Source organism: Schistocerca americana, chromosome X, assembly GCF_021461395.2.
Source record: "Schistocerca americana isolate TAMUIC-IGC-003095 chromosome X, iqSchAmer2.1, whole genome shotgun sequence".
In the NCBI taxonomy this organism is placed as follows: Eukaryota; Metazoa; Arthropoda; class Insecta; order Orthoptera; family Acrididae; genus Schistocerca; species Schistocerca americana.
Window position 1 is genome coordinate 599,730,856 of NC_060130.1, and position 17,976 is coordinate 599,748,831.

At 42.9% G+C, this 17,976-nt stretch overlaps 1 protein-coding gene across 3 annotated transcripts in view; it reads left to right on the forward strand.

Moving 5' to 3' along the window:
• The window catches only part of LOC124555142 (elongation of very long chain fatty acids protein AAEL008004-like), a 913,230-nt gene that overhangs the window by 382,695 nt on the left and 512,559 nt on the right, over positions 1–17,976 (forward strand). For all 3 annotated transcript variants that reach the window (XM_047128953.1, XM_047128952.1, XM_047128955.1), the window contains exon 2: positions 10,438–10,485. The gene's annotated coding sequence lies outside the window, so the exon portion shown is untranslated. The remainder of the gene's footprint in view (positions 1–10,437; positions 10,486–17,976) is intronic.

The following is a 17,976-nucleotide window of genomic DNA, read 5'->3' on the forward strand; positions in this document are numbered from 1 at the left end:
TTAATTTATTGATTAATAGATTGTGGAAAGTTACTGTGAGACACTGTCATTGGGGGAAAAGTTAAGAAAATATATGTTGGGAAGGAAACATGACACAGAACAGAAATAGAGTATGCTTCACTACTTAGAAGAAAGAAATCTCGTTGCTGCCGTCAGAACAAAAGATAGTTGCCTGCAGAAGAATATTTGTGTCTTCCCATGAAGGAGATAAGTCTGTACTGTCATAGCCATGAACAGGCTATACTGCTACACTCCAAATGACTGGAATACATTTAATCAATAATACATATGGAAGTATCTGTAATCGTGTATCTTTACAGGTATATTTTCAGAAAGTGGAAACATAATAAACTGTAAGAAAAACCTTAGTTGCTCTAACTACCTTCACGTCCTAAAACTACGCTGAGTTGTCGCTTAATCTTTCGGTCTACCACTGATATATTTTCATTGATTGGTTCATTTCAGAAAAGCACACATTGCCAACATTCTGACGTTTACACGTTTGTGGATCAGAAAGTTGTCATATATCTGCTCCCTTTACGTAACTGAAGTCACAGACACTGTAGCGCCAATCCGAACAGTACTAGTTCCGATTCTGGTGAAGTATGAAGTTTTATCAGCAGTACGTGGCGGCAAAAAAATAGAGGTGGTAGCGGACAGTTCCTATTAACATGACTGTACACCACTGGCCTTAGTTAAACTCCAAACCTGTACACACTGACTGAGTGAGTAAAGATCTATGACGTCGTTGATGGCGACCCTTTCCTCGGATGGGCACGTAAGGTTCAACGGCCCCTTAATCCTATGCGTGAGGAGTAAGCTGTGTGTCAGCATCGTGTTTCATTCTCTCGTTTTCATTTTCGTTTTAAACACACGGGCGTACAGAGAAACAGGAATTTCTGTTGTGGGTATGATATATTCTCACTGGTGGTGTTGGCCTGTCAAGTGCTGTACCACAAAAAATGAACACTAAGCACTAGTGGTTACTGCTATTTCAACGGAGAGCCTCCTAATATTCGTAGGAAGAGATTGACTGTTGTGGTTACTGCAGAATTTCCTAATTCACCGTGTCTCAGTACTGTAGTCACTTAAAACCTGCAAGTTCTATGACGAAATCTGAATTCTGAATGGATTGTTTACCATTGTGAAGAGGTGCGAGGTGCGTGCCCTCTTACACACACACACACACACACACACACACGCACACACACACCAAGATAGCTCTTTACTAAACTGCTGTCACTTCTGTTGTTGTTCCGCTAATGTACGTCAGACTGTCAAGTATAGGTGTAATAATCAGCGAAGTCCCTAGAAGAATAAAGTGCGTGCGAAGAATTCGGGGTCATAAAAAAAACTCAGTGAAATACTGGTGTTCCAAATATGCACGACCTACAGGCTGTGCTGTTTTTCACGCTCTAGGGCTGCTATTTTTGACCAAAGCGTGGAGAGGTGGAGACACACACACACACACACACACACACACAGAGAGAGAGAGAGAGAGAGAGAGAGAGAGACAGAGAGAGATACAGCGTTTATGTAGCAGGCAGGTAGGCCAAATGCAATAGCTTTGCTAAGCTTGGTGTGGCGTTTAGGCGTTTCTCCTCGATTCTTCTGACGTCTCTAAAATGGTTCTTTGTTTCCTAGAGATTTGACGTTAAACAGATATTTTTCACAAACGGGCCACGGAAAAAGCCAAATGAAGGATGAACAAATTAATGATTGTCAAATGCGTATAGGGCTATAATAAAAGAAAAAACCCTAACGGCGTTAAGAATGGAGAAATCTGGAAATGACGCTCTAAGACGCTCAAGACATCGGTATATGCAAACAGATATGGCAATGAATGACTATGCATCCGGGCACAGTGCCATCTCTCGCCATAAAACTGTGGACAGTTTAGTCAAACGCGTAATAAACTTAGGCGAATACCTGTGTGGTGTCACCGCCAGACACCACACTTGCTAGGTGGTAGCCTTTAAAGCGGCCGCGGTCCGTTAGTATACCTCGGACTCGCGTGTCGCCACTGTCAGTGATTGCAGACCGAGCGCCGCCACACGGCAGGTCTAGAAAGACTTCCTAGCACTCGCCCAGTTGTACAGCCGACTTTGCTAGCGATGGTTCACTGACAAATTACCCTCTCATTTGCCGAGACGATAGTTAGCATAGCCTTCAGCTACGTCATTTGCTACGATCTAGCAAGGCGCCATTATCATTTGCTATTTATCTTGTGATGCATGTACCGTCAGACCGATGTTCACCAATTATGGATTAAAGTTAAGTATTCCAGACGCTACGTACCTTTTTTTACTAGACTCAATTCCTTTAACTGTTCCAGACCTCACGCCCGCCTGCGTGAGCTTAAACGCGTGCCTTTCGGCTATCTCCTAGTGGCTTGGCTGTCTTGCCAAGTCACAACAACCTGAATGATGTATTACCTTACCAGAAAATATTCAACCGTCATCTTAAAGAGTGCACTATGATCGGCCGCAACAGAAAGTATAATCACTACGGTTTGCCGAATGGAATAGAAGCAGACAGTAGGTACTCATCAAGATTACATGCGTACGATGCATGCAATTAAACGGCGGTGAATTTCCAAACCGCCTGTTCCGCCTAGAACCAATGGTCTCTCCGATATACGGTTTGTGCAACGAAAAAGTAGATTTTTTCGTGCACTGTATACAAGACACAAACAAAAGATCTTTTATCCGAGTATTTATTAAGGCATTCCCATTAAACATCGCATGTATTCTCGAATTTATTTGTATATCATCTATAATATATTTACATTTTTTTCAGTGGTGCCGTAAAGTGGGGTGAATGGAAACAGTTTTCAACTTTAAAATAAAATAAGTGACAACTTTAAAAATAATATTAAAATCAAAATTATATGGGATTATAGGTTCTGTGCCTAATTTAAGGCTTACAATTAGATTTGGTATCAAACTCATGCTTTTATAAATAAAAAAAACAGAAACTTGATGTTTTCGATCGTCCCACAGAGAGGAATGAATAGATACAGCGCTGCCAATCTTATTATTTTTTATATTTATTGGACTTTGGAGCTAATAGGGAAATGACAAAATCTTTTTAGATGCAAGAGAATAAGAAACAAAATTTATCTGGTTAAAAAAAAAAGCTTATATTCTGTACAGAAACTAAAAATATTGCATGAATGTTGTTCTTTAATCAGTTTTCCAAATGAAAGGTGCTATACTTCTAATTTCCTTAGTGTAACCTTAAACTGATGAATTTTGTTTGTTATTAATACATTAAGTCACTGACATGATGGAAAATAATGTTTTTTCATTTACAAGTCGTACACCCAGAAGTAAGGAAGACCTTTCGAATAGTATTTCCTTGAATGAAACATGACTCCTCCATTATAATGAACGTGTTTAATCGGCCTTTTTTGTTACAATAAACAATCAACATTACCTTCGCCTTCTAATTAAAAAATACAACTACACCTGAACGCAATGGTTGAGTAAGCCTGAGACTACGTCAAGCAGAAAGGTGGCTCAAATCCCCATCTAAGTATCCTGCCCTAGATTAGCCGTGGTTTCTCTGAACACTGCAGGCGAATGAATACGAAGTTCGTTCCTTCTATAAGGCCAAGGCCGATTTCCTTCTTGTGGCGTGTCCAGCTCAGCCTGTGCTCTCTCTCTCTCTCTCTCTCTCTCACTCACTCACTCACTCTCACTCACTCTTTAGTGACCTCGACGCCGGTGGGACGTTGAACTCCTAACCTTCCCTCGAAACAGCAGACCATGGTGTGCGACAATAGTCTGTTATGGAGGGATCGCGTGCCACTAATCGCGACCTCGTACTTGCGAGTGCTACGACCTTTCTGTTTTAATTTGAGAACTTCAGAGTTTGATCGTTATTGCGAGACAAGTATGGTGACGGAGATCTTACATTTCCTGGTCAACCACCGATAACTTGACCTGTCCTCTTATATTCTTGTGATTGGACGCTTTCGTGACTTCGTGACATTTCCTTCTCCTAAATCACTGCTTCAGCCCTAGCTACCAAGTCGCGCCTTCTTTTCAGTTCTTTCTGATGGAATTCTGTTACACGTAATCTGGTGCATATTGGGAGAGGCATGAACGCAAGGTACATCTGTGAAACGCCGGCCGGCCGGTGTGGTCTCGCGGTTCTAGGCGCTCAGTCCGGTTCCGTGCGACTGCTACCGTCGCAGGTTCGAATCCTGTCTCGGGCATGGATGTGTGTGATGTCCTTAGGTTAGTTAGGTTTAAGTAGTTCTAAGTTCTGGGGTACTGATGACCTAAGATGTTAAGTCCCATAGTGCTCAGAACCATTTGAACCATTTGAAACGCCGGCCGGGGTGGCCGAGCGGTTCTAGGCGCTTCAGTCCGGAACCGCGCGACTGCTACGGTCGCAGGTTCGAATCCTGTCTCGGGCATGGATGTGTGTTATGTCCTTAGGTTAGTTAGGTTTAAGTAGTTGTAAGTTCTAGGGGACTGATGACCTTAGATGTTAAGTCCCATAGTACTGAGAACCCACATCTGTGAATTACAGACGCTTGCCCACAGACGGAATATATTTGTATAGCAAAGCGAAAACCACCACCAGCTGACTGCATTCAGCCAGAGCCTAGAATACAGCCCTCACGTGCAGCTCAGAGCAGTTATTACGATCGTAATCCGACGTGTGGCGTACAAGATCTTTATCGAGCACCGATTGTTTACGGACAAACAATAGGAATTGGCGGGAGCGAGTCGTGGGGCACACGTAATAATTCTCCATTAAGAGAGAGTTAACGCAATGTCTTTAAAAAAGATATCCTTCTTTCATTTTGTGCGTGTGGCTTGAACATCTCGTGTTGGGCAATGATAAACTGATTTGATAACTACTTCTGCAGTGTGCCATCTTGACGGTAAGCATTACGGAGTGTATTAAAACGAATATTATTATTTCTTAATCTGAAATTGGATACTCAAATCTTTATAATTACGGTATCCTTCACTTTCTATAATTCCTGTAATACGTCTGATTGGCATATAGCTACGTAGAACCTTTACAACCCACTTCATTTTTACTTTCTGGAAATATTTCACATCTGTAAACAGTTTCCAAAATCATTTTTCACTCTTCGGTGCCATCCAGAGATGCCTACACTTGTGTGTGTTAATGTTATGCAGATAAACTGATTAATTTTAGCAATGGTGTTTATTCTGCCTGTAGTATTTACGTGACAAGTTAAGGCGGTCCCCGGTCTACAGGAATTTGCCGGCACCGTAGCGCAACGTGTTCGGTCAGGCGACTGGCCATTTTCTGAAAAAAATAGAATAAAATAAAATAAAATCGAGGAAGTTCTCTTCGATGGAATCTGAAACATGACTTGGAACATCCATACGGAACCACTGACGGAGAAAATGACGAAGAAAAAGATCGAAAGAAAGATAAAAAGGAACAGATTTGCATTAACGTGCCAAATCAGTACTTGTCTAGCAAATTTATATAAAGAAAAATATTAGCCTCTTGTAGAAAAATAAATGCAAACATATCGTTTCAAGCTGCGAAAAACAGCAGGTGAATTCACTGTAGTAATGCAGTTGGCCAACGGTTGTTAAATAACAATACTAATCCATATACATGGTGCGATGTACTTGGTGATATACATTTTGATGATCGGAGATAAATAATTAAATATGTGAGATGTACGTTTTTATCTTTGTCGCATTCTGCAGTTACATTTTCATCTTGTTTTCTCGTCATCTCAAGCGAAGTTTGTATCACCATAGCCTAGAGATACAATGACGTGAATATCACTGTTAGTACTTCCTTTTTCTCGTGATTTGTGCTTTATGTGAGAAGGAGTTCCGTTCCAGGTTATTTATTTTTCACTGACCTTTGTCCCAGTTACACGTCATTGTTTGAAGTCCTTTGCATTAATTGTAGCTCTTATGATTGAGTGTAAAATACGCTGCTCTGCAAAACTTAAGGACGAGATAGATAAAGTACCATAACATCTGAACTATTTGGTGGAAATAAATGAAAGTACGGAAGCATGTTGCCAGAAGTTCCCCAGTCGTTCACAGAAAATTGGACGTCACATGGCGTGAGGACAATGTGTCAATAGCGGCAAATGGGGCTGGCCCCGCAACACGGCGCAGTTGAAGGAACCGGATAAGACAGTGTGTGTCAATCAGGGCGCAGTTACGGTGCACTGTGGAGGCGTTCTTCTTTACAACATAGCCCGGAGGCAACATTTGGACGACTTCACACAGGTAATAATCATCGGGAAACTGAAATAAGGACGAAATGCAACGAGTGTAGTCCAGTAGGTTGGTACTGCTCACAGAATTGTTTAAGGGGCTCCGGAACGCCGTATACCTGCAATGTTAAAATAACGCTTATAAATTACATCTTTCCTCACAAAGAATTAGAGGTAGGAAGTTGAACGTTTTACAGATTATTTATTGGAATATGGGCTACAACTTAACACAGGGATTTTACAAAATTTTAGTTCAGTTATTAAAGATGATTTTTTTTCAATTGTAATGAAAATTCACAACATTTTTTTGCCATTTTTTATTTATATATTCAAAAATATACAGTTTTTTGGAAAAAGGCTGTGTTAAATTATGCAGAAGGTACTGTGTAACATTTACTGAAAGTTTGAAACAAATATGTTTGGAAGATCCTTAGAAAACATGTAATTAGTTTGAGAAAATAAAAGTTTTGGGAATCGAGCGACAAAGATTGGATTAACTTTTTAGTGCATTCCAGGTCCATAGGATGGATTATCTTCATCCTCTGCAAACTCCTCCTCCAGCTTCCTCTTGTTCCTCCTCCTGTTTACTCTTGCTTGTATTTCTAGACTCTTTACAGCCCTGTCTGCAGGCCGAAGGCGTTCCTTGTCTAAAGCAAGCATCGCTCGTACCATGTTAGAACCTATCTTCATTCCCATATTTCTAAATACCTTGCACCTTACAATGTTGCCATCATTGAAAGTCGCAACAGCATCATACACACCAAAGTGAAGTGTTTCTATTCCAACAAATACAGTCTTGGGGATTCTCGACCATATAACACTATTTACACTTTCATTGGGGTTTTGAGTTTTTCCGTGAATACACTTTTTCAACAGTTCAGGTGCTGCTAAGTCTCTGAAAATAGGTTAGCCACAACACATACTTTATTTCACATCACTAAAATGTACCTGATGAACACGGACGTTAATAATAACACCATTTGACAGCAGTTTAAAAGCGCCACAGTGGGTCACGCCCATGTAGAACACATTTAAAAAAAATTTAAAAATAGTTGTAGTCTTCGGAATTGAATAAATTATACATCTATTAAAAGGTAATAGTCTGCAGATTCAGAAAACGCAAAAAAGTAAAAATTGAACTTTTCATGATTTTGAGCCTTTCCGGAGCCCCTTAACGTACGTGGGGAGCGTTCCGAACCACAACCGCTACTGCCCGAAGAAGGGCAGATGGTCGACCACGGTCAGTTACCAGACGTAACCCACCTCAAACAACGGATACAATTTCAACCACACTTACCAGGACTGCAAGACACGGAATCTCACGCTCCACAGTGGCATAGCAACTACATTGTGGTGGACTCTTTGCCATCCTCACATCGGCGGCGGCCTTCACGATGGAGCCAAGAGCATAGGGACTGGACTAACGAGGAGTGGGGTTGCGTGTTCCACTCGGATGAGACCATATTGGTTCAAATGGCTCTGAGCATTATGGGACTCAACTTCTGAGGTCATCAGTCCCCTAGAACTTAGAACTACTTAAACCTAACTAACCTAAGGACATCAAACACATCCATGCCTGAGGCAGGATTCGAACCTGCGACCTTAGCGGTCTCGCGGTTCCAGACTGTAGCGCCTAGAACCGCACGGCCACTCCGGCCGGCAGACCATATTCAGTCTGTGGTGATTCTGGACATACTCTCACATGGCGAGAGGTGTAAACACGTAATGCCTCCGGGAACAACGTCGAATGTGATCGTTTTGGTGGGCCAGGTGTTATGGTGTGGGGTGGTATCATGTTGCGTGGGTGTACTGACCTCCAGACCTCTGAACACGGTACACTCACCAGACAACATTGCTGAGGCACTGTGCTCCTTTCCCATGTGCGTCTTTCCAGGGATCCATTCACCCCTGATTTCATTTGCATGGCTGACAAAGAGTAACAGCGTCGAATAGCTCATGTGGAGGAGCTCTTGGAACGAGAAGGCCTTTCGCGAATGGACTGGCCTGGCCGTTCCCCCTACTTAAATCCCACCGATCACGTGTGGTGTGCGTTGGGGAGGATACTGCAGTGTGTCCACAAACACCAATGACGATGCAGCGACTGTCAGTCGCGCTGGTGGAGGAATGGAACGCTCTGCCACAAGAACTCCTCATCAACCCTGTGACCAGCATGGGAGCTCGTTGCAGAGCAAGCACTGCTCTTCGTGGTTATCTCGCATCCTATTAAGAACCATGTCCCGGCTTTAGTTACATCCAGGCGACCTTCATAAATCTCGGTACTTCAATATAATTTTTGTCCACGAATAAAAGTGTCATTTCTATTGGTCTCTCTGCGTACTCTCTACAGTCACCCTTTGCACTATGCAGTAACATTTCTTTTTATATATAGTCCGAATTTCGTCGGGCTAAGTTACTTGGCAGCGCAACATAATTGCGAAAGTTACTTTCGTTCTCAAGTCTTGCACACACGTGTAGTTAAGACTAGTTCAAGAAGATGTAAATTAGCATGCAGCACACACTATAGTAGCATGAAAGCAAAGTTACACAGTGTCAGTGACTTGATTTGGAAACAAAGTATTTGTACACTACTGGCGATTAAAATTGCTACACCACGAAGATGACGTGCTACGGACGCGAAATTTAACCGACAGGAAGAAGATGCTGTGATATGCAAATGATTAGCTTTTCAGAGCATTCACACAAGGTTGGCGCCGGTGGTGACACCCACAGCGTGCTGACATGAGGAAAGTTTCCAACTGATTTCTCATACACAAACACCAGTTGACCGGCGTTGCCTGGTGAAACGTTGTTGTGATGCCTCGTGTAAGGAGGAGAAATGCGTACCATCACGTTTCCGACTTTGATAAAGGTCGGATTGTAGCTTATCGCGATTGCGGTTTATCGTATCGCGACATTTCTGCTCGCGTTGGTCGAGATCCAGTGACTGTTAGCAGAATATGGAATCGGTGGGTTCAGGAGGGTAATACGGAACGTCGTGCTGGATCCCAACGGCCTCGTATCACTAGTAGTCGAGATGACAGGCATCTTATCTGCATGGCTGTAACAGGTCGTGCAGCCACGTCTCGATCCCTGAGTCAACAAATGGGGACGTTTGCAAGACAACAACCATCTGCACCAACAGTTCGACGACGTTTGCAGCAGCATGGACTATCAGCTCGCAGACCATGGCTGCGGTTACCCTTGACGCTGCATCACAGACAGGAGCGCCTGCGATGGTGTACTCAATGACGAACCTGGCTGCACGAATGACAAAACGTCATTTTTTCGGATAAATCCAGGTCCTGTTTACAGCATCATGATGGGCGCATCCGTGTTTGGCGACATCGCGGTGAACTCACATTGGAAGCACGTATTCTTCATCGCCACACTGGCGTATCACTCGGCGTGATGCTATGGGGTGCCATTGGTTACACGTCTCGGTCACCTCGTGTTCGCATTGACGGCACTTTGAACAGTGGAAGTTACATTTCGGATGTGTTACGACCTGTGGCTCTACCCTTCATTCGATCCCTTCGAAACCCTACATTTCAGTAGGATAATGGTTGACCGCATGTTGCAGGTCCTGTACGGGCCTTTCTGGATACAGAAAATGTTCGACTGCTGCCCTGGCCAGCATATTCTCCAGATCTCTCACCAAATGAAAACGTCTGGTCAATGGTGACCGAGGAACTGGCTCGTCACAATACGCCAGTCACTACTCTTGATGAACTGTGGAATCGTGTTGAAGCTGCATGGGCAGCTGTACCTGTAGACGCCATCCAAGCTCTGTTTGACTCAATGCCCAGGCGTATCAAGGCCGTTATTACGGCCAGAGATGGTTGTTCTGGGTACTGATTTCTCAGGATCTATGCACCCAAATTGCGTGAAAATGTAATCACGTGTCAGTTCTGGTATAATATATTTGTCCAATGAATACCCTTTTATGATCTGCATTTCTTCTTGGTGTAGCAATTTTAATGGCCACTAGTGTATTTTGATTCTAAGGTCTTAACCAGAGATAATATCGGTACTAAACGCCCGCATAAATGTGTAAGTCGTTGGCAATGAGGATACTTCACAAGTGGCGGTGTCGAAAGCTAGCTTACAACCATTTTTCCACGCATAATTTGCTCTTATTGCATTGCAATTTTTCTTTATCTCAGTGCTGATAATGTTTTTTTCTTTTCTTTGTGCAGGGTTTTGCTGTGAGGTGATTCCTGGTGTCAACATTCGGACTATACAAGGTAAGACACGCATATATCGCACGGCGTTAGCTGGCGTGCGTCTTACGTAAGGGACTTTTCCGTAATGCAAGCAGGAGCGACGTGACACAGTTAGAATACGTGGCCCCGAAAAGACCGGCTGTCGACGTCACACCAAGGCTAACGGTGTTTTCCATCTTTTTTCCCCTCACTGGGACGCTGGCCTACGACGAAGCGGCGGTTCATCCTGCAGAAGGAACTGGGACGATCCGTTTTGAGCGGTCTTGCATTCTCGCTGCGACTTCCTGTCTCGTTGTTTACGCTGGCGCTCTCACGTTTTCAGCCGAGTAATGTCCCCTCCAGTTTCGCACTCGTCATCGTCATGCGATGTAACGTCGTGTCACGCCGCTCTTCCGCTCCTGTTTGAAGTCGAGTACTAAATGAAGTTAATTAAATCAGTCCTGCTGCGTAGTCAATGAAGTGGATAATTTGTAAAAAGTAGGCATCACTCCTGCACTTGTAACGGTTAATAAATGCCTAGCCGAATTCAAACGTGGCGGTACTACACTTTACTCGCATAGATAACCGTGAAGTCCCAAAAATTATGACAGATGATAACATCTAGAAAGTTACAGCGCGCTATTCGAAGATTAGTGATTAACTTTCCTTTGTTAACGTGGCATTATTTTCACAAGTGGTAGCGGGGGGTCCAGTGGATCCTCATGATGTTTTAATGTTGCTACATACGTCGAATATTAATAACTAGGTTATTTAAAAAGATAATGTAGAATAACCACATAAATTATGAAACTGAAGCAATTAATGCTTATTTGAAGAAATAATACATTTTATTACATTAGAAAGCAGGTAATAACTACAGTTACGTTTACACGATATAAACTGGACATTAACTCATTCAACAGTTTTCTTCTGATGACTCTTTACAATTACCTTTCAGACACTGATCACATACAGCAAGCAATTGTTTCATGCACATACGTTTTCCACACTGATGGCAAGCAAATCGAGTTTTTACAACCTTATTTTTAGGGCAAATGATGCACCTCCTTTTGACAGCTGACACATCTTTTTGTGTTGGTTTGTTATTGACAGTAGATGTTGATCCACTCATTTTCGTTGCTCTTTGGCGAATTTCTCTGGATAAGTGACCCAAAAAAAACCTTCTTTTCAGGGTTATTGCTTCTAAAAATTGCAGCTAGATCAATTATGCGGAAGAATATCGTCTATTGCACTTCCTTGCAACTGAATATGTGGTACACAACTTGTCCGCTACATCAATCCCCCACTCCCTTTTTTGTCGCTGTAAAATGTTAATATAATTATGTTTGGTTTCTTGTTTACAACGGAAATACGATCTGTTGATGTATCTTCAAGGTGCATAGATTAACAAGTCTTTGCCGATCCCTTTAGTCCAGGAAGATGAATTATGATATTCTAGCTTTGACTCTTTAATTGGCAGGAAGCTACCTCTATTTTGTACTCTTGCCTTCCTATGAAAGAAATTGGACAGGTCTGAATCTGCACCATCGGAATCGCCATACTGCTCACGAGTGGTATTATACTCAGACTCGATACAGTAGTGTCATACAGAATCATAAGACAATCTAACTACACAGGCATCTTCATCCGAAACCTCCTTAGTGAAGTAATTGGAATCGTCTTCTTCCATCATCAGTTACAAAAATAAAATCAGTTAGTGAGAATTCCAAATTCAAAAACTTCAAACTGACAGGAAAGCGTTAGTATCCGAATTTACACCTATTTGCTCGGCACTATCTTGTAACGGAAGTGTTGACGTGGGGGTCTAGGAACTGCCCAGCCACTAAATAAGTGTCGAACGCTACCAACAATGAGCAACACAAGAATGAAAAACTTCTGACGGGAAATAAACAGATGTGAGAGAGAATTGAGAGACAGCAGGCTGTGTTGCCAACTTTGTTCACATAAATTTAGCTAAACTAAATGTACTGGGGATCAGTCGGCCCCCAAGTTAACAATTAAAGGTTAAAGACGTATGAAATATCAAACGTCTTGAGCACATCAGAGGGAAGAGTGCGTTGCATTTTATACGACTGATTAATTACCGGAAAGCTTTATGCAAGATGGGTGCCGCATTCGTTGAAGCTACATCGAAAGCAAACACAAGAAGAAACGTTTCGTTTGTTTCGCCGAGACCAGTTTTCACAGTTTTCCATCTGATTTGTCCAGAAGACTTGCTTAGTATTTGCCAGTTGTTATTTGACCATTTGCAGGGTATTTAGAAAGAAAGTTTCCTTTTTTATGTCCCACAAAATAGAGGCCATAGCGTCCCCACAGATAAAATCGAACTTCCCTATTTTGGTAAAAGTCTACCAGCTTCCACACCCTGCTGTTTCGTTTGTTGTAGGAAGTGGAGGACGTATACCTCACCCACAAAATCTGTTTAATTCTTTTCAAAACAGTCCAGACGTTGCTGACATAGATATTCTAGCTTTTACTTTTTGTGACCATTCTTGAAATGTGGTACCCGGCTTGCACGAAACTTTTCAATAGTTATTTATTCGTGCAAAATACATCTAAATCCTTGTTCTAGTTGTCTTTCAGATACCTGCAATCTCCGACCTTCGAATACGGTAAATTTATTTTGTAGAGCCGGCCGAAGTGGCCGCGCGGTTCTGGCGCTGCAGTCTGGAACCGCGAGACCGCTACGGTCGCAGGTTCGAATCCTGCCTCGGGCATGGATGTGGGTGATGTCCTTAGGTTAGTTAGGTTTAACTAGTTCTAAGTTCTAGGGGACTAATGACCTCAGCAGTTGAGTCCCATAGTGCTCAGAGCCATTTGAACCATATTTTGTAGATTTTTCTGTGATTTGTAACTGGGACGTTCTTCGCGTAGATCATAGAAAAGAGCAGTGCGGTCACGTTTGAATTCAGTAGCTCATTTATTAACTGTTATAAATGCAGCAGTGTAGTTCTTATGAACCTTTAGAAACGTAGGATGAATTTCCACTGAAAAAATAAAAACTGACCCCAACCTCCTTAATTTTATCCAGCTGAACGACAGCGCAACACGACTAATTTAAAAAGCTGTACAATCAGAACTGTTCCGCAGAAAAAGCAAAGTTTCATTAATTCGAACGCTGTTTCTGTGGTAGGCCAAAAAATTCTGACTCTTCTCATGCACGTAGCGGCAATCCATCGACAAAAACTGCAACTACGAGTATATCTCGGAGTGGTAATTTCAGTGTCCTGCCAATTTAGCCACGAGAACATTTGTGACGGCCAGACTCAAATCGTCAATCTGTCGGTATCCGACTTGCCCTGCTATACTCCTGATCCAGTGTACAGTTTTAATATATCAGAACGTTGCATTCAATTCGTTCAATTCACTACAAAGTTTAAGTTTAGCTCTATAGATAACGAGATTTATAAGATTCATATCTAGGAATGGGCGTTTGCACTCTAAAGGTGTTAACGTGCTACGAGTCTAGTAGGCTTCGACAAGCCTGTCCCTTGGCAACATAGTTGCATGGTGCTTACAAAAACTTCGAAAATTTATGTAGCTGGGCGTATGCATTCCGTAGGAATTTGCTGCACATCAAATGAAAGCCCGTCGACAGAATCGCAGAACACAAACGTTCCGGCAGTTCCTCATAATACCTTGAATAAACGTTTTAGCTAAAAAATATCTACCTATTTCAACTTAACCATGTAGTATGGAATTTTCTGAGGCCAGCGATAATAAATTGCCAACAAAAATGGTCAAATTTCAGTATGTAACCTCAGTGGCACACGCCGTATATAATCGTTATCACACTTCAGATTAATGCAATGTACATGTAAATGTAATCTATCTGGTGATAGCAGCGTCCTGCCGAAACGTGTCGTGCGAAAGAAGAAACAATCAAAAGAGGGTTTAAGCGACAATCTCCAATCCACCTAGAAATCAAGGCAGTTACCAGCAGAAATATTGTTTCGAGGCATGTTGATAGTCCAACTGCACCCGAAAGCTCGCCAAACGAACTTTACTGTTTTGAACTGGGTACTAGCATGTCGCCGCGCGGGGTAGCCGTGCGGTCAAGGCGCCTTGCCACGGTTCGCGCCGCTACCCCTGTACGAGGTTCGAATCCTCCCTCGGGCATGGGTGGGTGTGTTGTCCTTAGCCTAAGTTAGTTTAAGTTAGATTAAGTACTGTGTAAGCCTAGGGACCGATGACCTTAGAAGTTTGGTCTCATAGGAACATACACCAAATTTCCAAATTTTACTAGCATGTCACGGAAAGTTGAAACTACACGAGACTCTGCGCAGTGGCAAAAGTCTACAAAAATAATCCTCATCTCAGGAAGTTAATTGTAAATGGTGGTTTGTTGTTGGCGTTTTATGTTGTCCACTAATTGTTTTTGGAAACTAATGACACACAACATGTTGACAAATACTATACCTCCATGGATAACATTCATAAAAATACTAATAAAGTGGCATAGATTGGTCAACAGAAAATAATGTTTGACAATTAACGACATTATTACAACACAAATACTGCAGAGCTCGAGCTATGATATTTACATAACCATCATGCCTATCAGGTTCAAATGGTTCAAATGGCTCTAAGCACTATGGAACTTAACTTCTGAGGTCATCTGTCCACTAGACTTACAACTACTTAAACCTAACTAACCTAAGGACAACACACACATCCATGCCCGAGGCAGGATTCGAACCTGGGACCGTAGCAGCAGCGCGGTTCCCGACTGAAGCCCCTAGAACCGCTCGGCAACACCGGCCTGCTGCCTATCAGGTCTTAGGCAAGGCAACTATCTACTAACGTTCTAGTAGCACATTAACTTTTTTTTTTTTTTTTTTTTTTTTGAGAGAGAGAGAAAGAGAGTCACTGTTTATACAGGTTACGGGAAGGCAGACGGGGACGGGAGAAGTTTGGACCACAGCTGATTTTCGACAGATGCACACCCCGTCATTTTCAAAGCACGAATGCAGCGAGAGAGCATAGTGTATTACAAAATAACCACATACACTATAAAAAAAACTAGCGCCATCACACAATCAAAGATGAACAACGTCAGAATTTACCGAATATGAATATTAACTACCAGTGGATAAGGAAGCTGCACTATCTTCACGATATTGCAGTGCCTGTGTTATTCTGAATTACGATGCAAAGTTCCTTTGGTTATGTCCAAAGGAACGGGCACTCCGGTGACTATAGACGTTATGGGGTACATTAGATGTATTCGCAGTTGTGAATATGGACAACCATCAGCTGTGGAATCGAATGACGACAATGAAAATTTGTGCCGGACCGGGACTCGAAACCCGGTTTCCCGCTTATCGCGAGCTGTCGCCTTAACCGCTTTGGTTATCTGTGCACGAAATACGTCCAGATCCAAACTTAACAACACAGCCGATGCAGTGTCTTCTTTATCCGCCGATACCAGGCAGCGACTTGCAATTAAAATGTCCTCCTCTGTACGGGAATTACATAATGTGTGTTTGAGTACAGTATGTGACGCAGGAACGACGACATATTTAAGTTTGGGTCTGGCCTTGAGTCGTGCACGGGTAGCCGAATCACTTACGGCAACCGCTCGCGTAATGCGGAAAACCCGCGTTCGAGTCGTAGTCCGGCAGATATTTTCATTGTCGTCGTTTCCTTGTACAGCTGATCGTTGTTCGTATTCGTAACTGCGAATACGTTTCATGGATTTCATAAAGGCTGTAGTCGCCGCATTGCCTGTTCCTTCGGATGTGGAGCATGTCCGAAGGAACACTGCATCGTTCTTCTTAACAAACTAGGCGCTGCAGTATCGTATCTTATCGACCCAAGGTTGGTCGACACCGCAACGCACGTCCTATTTGTCTTTCACTATAACCAATCTGCCGAAAGGTGACTTCGAGGTGGTCTAACTCCGCTGTTAAACTTCCAGCGTCTGAGATGACGTGGGCCGTATGAACCAAGGTACAAAGCACCCCTTCACGCTCAGATGGATCAACGTGCCATGGTGTCGGCGGCATTGATACCTGCCTGCTATTTTAGGCTTGTACAAGATACTTTTGTTGTTTGGCCTCTGCAAGTGAGTGTAGTATTTAAACAGACTTTTAGAATATCTCAGTTCAACCGACCCGAATATTTGCATCCGGAGATGGAAAAGGATAATTGCCTTCCCTTTCTTGATGTGTAGAAAAACATGCCGTTTTTAGCAAGCCAACTCACAATGATCTATGGCTTTAGGTTGATAGTTGTCATCGTGCGGTTAAACGTGAAGGGGTAGGCCTACTTTGTGCCTTGGTTCACAGAGACCATGTCAACTCATACTCTGAAAGTTTTGCAGCTGACAAAGAGGAGGCCACGACTTTGTGATAACAGAATTACTTCAAACTTTGTACACCTTTAGTAGGCCATTAAAACAACATAATGCGCCAGTAGTAAGATGCACTACTCTGGCAATTCCGAGAAAATCGCAAGAGAAGTTTAGCGCGTGGCGTGGAGGGGGGGGGGGGGTCGGGGAGGTCTGGAACGGAATCAGTTCGGTCTCAGGAGGCCAAACGAGACTCACATTAGGGCTGGGAAGCATCCCTGAGGCTGTGGCCAAGCCATGTGTCCGTAATATCCTTTCTTTCAGGAGTGCTAGTTCTGCAAGGTTCGCAGGAGAGCTTCTGTAAAGTTTGGAAGGTAGGAGACGAGGTACTGGCAGAAGTAAAGCTGTGAGGAAATGGCGTGAGTCGTGCTTGGGAAGCTCAGATGGCAGAGCACTTGGCCGCGAAAGGCAAATGTCCCGAGTTCGAGTCTCGGTCCGGCACACAATTTTAATCTGCTAGAAAGTTTCATATCAGCGCACACTCCGCTGCAGAGTGAAAATTTCATTCTGGATACAGACATTCGTTTTTCCTTCTCTCTGTTTTCGAGCGGAACAGGAAAGCAAATGACCAGTCTTGGTGCAGCTTGTGGAGTATGTATGTAAATGCAGGAAGGTGAGTCAGACTCGAGTCGAATCTCCGCGGCGGATTAACGACCGTGGCCGGTGAACCGGTCAGCGTGAGTTTGGGTTTTAAGCGGTTTCCTACCCTCTTTTAAGAAAACTTTGAGCCGGTCCCCAATTTCCGCCCCAGAAAACGCGGTATGCAGTGAGTTAAGATACGATAGCACGCAGAACGAAATTTACACAGTTCACAGAAAGGTGGCGCACGCGACTTCCCTTTCTCTGATAACTGACCATTGCGGTGACAAGAAGGGATTCTGGCAGCAAAGTTAAATGATGTAAATTTGTCAGAACTTGAGTAAAGAGAACCCCATACTAGAAAAATTAATTAAAATTAAACGAAGAAAATATTCAGGTTAACTTTGTGCTATTGAAGTGCTGTATCTTTTAATGTATTGTAGAGATTCGAGGGAGATAATTGCCATGGCGTTCAGATGCTCATATTGCTGATGTTCGAAATTCCTAACTCTTCTTTTCCGTGTTTGCAAATTAAACTTAAGTTCTTAAGCTCGGCCTTCTGCAAAACAAACTGGTTTTCT